At 53.6% G+C, this 3,719-nt stretch overlaps 2 non-coding genes across 2 annotated transcripts; both read right to left on the minus strand.

Moving 5' to 3' along the window:
- Nucleotides 1-320: 320 nt before the first annotated feature.
- On the minus strand, nt 321-393 carry TRNAK-UUU. Its single transcript has one exon. It is a non-coding gene; the product is annotated as a tRNA-Lys (tRNA).
- A 1,171-nt stretch (nt 394-1,564) lies between these two features.
- Nucleotides 1,565-1,636, minus strand: TRNAM-CAU. Its single transcript has one exon. It is a non-coding gene; the product is annotated as a tRNA-Met (tRNA).
- Between the last annotated feature and the right edge of the window lie 2,083 nt (nt 1,637-3,719).

The following is a 3,719-nucleotide window of genomic DNA, read 5'->3' on the forward strand; positions in this document are numbered from 1 at the left end:
TTTCTGAAATTCTTGTCCGTTTCCCCCAGATTGCTCCCCTGCCACTCCAAGAGTAATGAATCAGGTCAAGGGAACTTTAAAATGGTTGGCTTGGTAATTCCAACACTTGTGTATTTTTACATTATGTGCTTTTCCATTTCCTCTTGGCAACTCGGGCCCAAGTTTCAGTTATTATTGGGTAGAGGTAATTAATGAAACACTAGAACATAAACCACTTCAAGGATATGCCTTTGTTCTGGCTGTTACCAATACTCCACTCCAGCGATGTTCTAAATGAGCTCTACTTACCTAGACCTAACTGAAATAAAAGTGCAGTTTGCCGCCTGAACAGGGACTTGAACCCTGGACCCTCAGATTAAAAGTCTGATGCTCTACCGACTGAGCTACCCAGGCCTCATGGTTAAGACTTGTTCACTATATAAAATAACTAAGAGCTCCAAGAAGTGCTAACTACGTTCATGGTTTCAGAAATTATCAGCCTCTTCCAGGTGCAAGGGTCACACACCTCAGCTCCGCGGTGCATCTCGGCTTGATGGCACTGAGCATTGCAAGTCTTCCCCACAATTATCGGGTGGTATTCACTGCAGGAGGAGTGACAGGAAAGTGGCTCAGAACACCGTGGGATCCACTGGGGAGGGAATGAATATTCCTGCAAGTGAGGACTGCAGACAGAGCCCTTGGAGCCAGCCTCCGGGAGGTTCGCAGGTCCCTCACCGGCTCACCAGGAGGAAGAGGTGTCCCTTCCACCAGTGGCTTCTGTAAGTGGGAAGAACTTCAGGAGAGCCAAAGCTTGGGTAGAGATGGAAGTTGTGGCACAAGGCAGGTTCACTTCCTGTCCTTTCCATCAGTTGGGGGGGTCTGGGACGTTAATGGCAGAGCAACAGACAAAAGTGACACCCTGTCCTGAGAGGGGCTTCTGTCCGGGAAACCAACCCGCTGGAAACCCACGGCTCTGCAATTCCGTCCTTGTCACTCCTCGTCTTTCCTCCACGCTCCTTTCCTTCACGCTCTCCCCGTGTCCCTGGCCCCCTCCTCTCCCTCTCACCTGCCCACCCTCCCCTTTGCCGATTGCGCCGTTTTTGCGCCCATTCATCCGGCCTTCCACTGCAGTGAACCCTATAATGCGCCGCCCCTCTCCACCCACTCACCGGAGTCCACTCGGGTGCACTGGCTCTATTTTTTAGCTCCACGTTTTATCTTGAGCTACAACCTGGTAAAAGGCAGGAAGGACCAGGCAGATGAAAAGGCGTGCGGCTGCTCTCGCTGCAGATCTTCGCTGGCTCATGAGACACGGTAGGCCCACTGCAGAGGCAAAGAAGCAGGGGTAGAGTCAGTGCATATGGGCAGTAAATAAGATGGTGCGTTGTTTCCCAAAATGTTGTGAGCTTTAAAAATGTGAATACAGACACAATTTTGATAATGAGCGAGTTTCAACAAGATCCAAAGGAGAACAAGAAATGTGAAGAATAGTGCCACGGTCATGAATGTTTGGGACTTGGTTTCCTCGGCCTGCTGCTTGAGAGAAGAAAGCATGCGGATTTCGCGTTGCAGGAATAAAACGCTCTAGCAGAGGATGGTTTCGATCCATCGACCTCTGGGTTATGGGCCCAGCACGCTTCCGCTGCGCCACTCTGCTGATTGCTACAAAGATTTCTCTGATTCCCATACATTTGGAAGTGCCTTAGTACAGTCGTCCCATGGCGTCAATTTCCCATTTTCCTCTTGCGCACCCGTCTCCTCTCCATCCGTCTCTCACTCTGGGTGTACCCCACGTTGCCTTCTCAAACGCGCTGCCTGCAAGAGGTCTCTAGGACGTCTGCGCCTGTGCAATCTTCTCAAGAAAAACCAGAACCTGAACGGAAGCCCTTTCTCGGGAGCTCGGTGTTCACCCGTTAGGGCTTCCCACACGGATTTCCAAGGATGGGTTCCAAACTGAGATCTCCCGCGCCTACACCAGGGCACTCCGCCGCTCCAAGACCCCCAAGGGGTCAAGAGCTTGGGGGCAGAGCCTGGGTGAGGGGCTCCGGAGCAGGGCAAGGCAGGGGCGGAGCGGGGAGGGGCGGGACGGGGCGGGGCGGGGCGGGGCGGGGTGGGGGAGGGCCGGGCAGAGGGTGGATCGAGGGCGGATTGGAGGGCCGGGCAGAGGGAGGGACAGGGAGAAGGGCCCCGCGGAGGGAAGGGCAGGCGGGGCCGGGGACGGAGCTCCTAGCGGCGGGTCACTGTCCCCATCAGGAGGGGCGCCCGGGGGCACGCGGTGCGGCGGCAGGGGAGGAACAGCAAGCGGTGCTTGTAGAACGGGTCTCTCAAAAGGTTGCAGGGAAGTGGGGACGGCAGGAGTCTCGCGCCCTCCTCCCCTGCAGTGGGACGTGCTGCCTACAGGAGATCTCCGATTTCCAGTCTCCACACCGAGTAGGTGTGTGTGAGACAGTCTGTGCGTGTGTTGTGACCACCTGATCTGTGGACCGTGGAGCGGAAAACAGAGGCTCGGGTCGCATTCTAGTTACGTCCGTGGACCCACTTTTGTCACCAAAGCCTGGTTCTTCCGGACAAAGAATCCCGCAAAGCTCTTTTTAAGGCTTTTCCATCTCCTCCTTTCTTAGCTAACACCCTTGCCTGTGCCTTCCTTCTTGTCCCTCTCAGAGACTGTCTCGTCTTTCTCCCACCTTCCAAGGATGCCCGGAGACCATCGTTGAGAAGCTATCTCTTCTGCAAAAGTAGCTGAAACCTCTTTTCAGTTCCTAAAGGTAGTTTCCTTTTTCCCACCAGGGACTTGGCCTTACGGCTATCACAGCCCAAGGTGAGCTTACCTTGCTGGAATCTTTGCTCACACCTGAGCCCATGGCCACCTGCCGCTTACTTACTCAAAACCAGACTTCTCTCCTTTCAGCTTCATGGTTATGTGTCATATTCTTTTGTATGATTTGGATTGCTCTAAAGTTTAAAAAGAAAAATTCTTGGACATAGAAGGGGCTTGCTACCGCAGAGGTAAATTTTTTAAATGGATTTTTACAAAGACAGTTTATCAATACTCCATACTTCTTAAGGAACCAGAAATATTGTTCTCCAAGGGCAGAGAGAACCCCAGTTTCTTGAGATGAGCCTGGCCACCAATATTCCGAAAGCAGAGGTGTGATGTTTATTGCATGAACTCCAGCCTTGGGAAATTCTAGTTGATTCCTTTCTGAGCTGTTCTTTCCTTCTCAATTTTCCCTCTGCAATCTTCAGACCACTGTTCCACTCTTTTTCATTTTCTCTACTACAGAACCTGCAGAATTTGTGTTAACCTCCTAAGACAGAAGCCATGGGGTCATGACTTCCCGAAGATGGTGTCACACCCAGTGACCTCCCAGATGCGGAGAGTCTGTGAACCTCGGGGAGAGCCCCCCAGACGGCGGTCGTCACGCGGCGCCGATCAAATCGGCATCCCCAGCGCCCCACGCCTAAGGCCGGTTCTGCAAGTCGCGGCCAGTAGGATTCGGGGGGCAGCGGGAGAAAGACCTCCGGAGAGGCGTGGGCGCCTGGACTTCAGAGCTGCGTTCATCCCGTCGCCAACTCGCCGCTTCCCCGCAGAACTCGTCCTGTCCCAGCTTCGGGTTTTGCAGGTCGTGCCAAAAGCTCGATCGCTCCTGCACCTGCTAGAAATGGCTCTCCGCTCCCTTCCCGGATGGAAGGTCTTTGATCACTGACAGTTGTTACTTCGCACGGCTCCAGCGTGTCGT

This window comes from Meles meles, chromosome 5 (assembly GCF_922984935.1).
Source record: "Meles meles chromosome 5, mMelMel3.1 paternal haplotype, whole genome shotgun sequence".
Taxonomy (NCBI): domain Eukaryota; kingdom Metazoa; phylum Chordata; class Mammalia; order Carnivora; family Mustelidae; genus Meles; species Meles meles.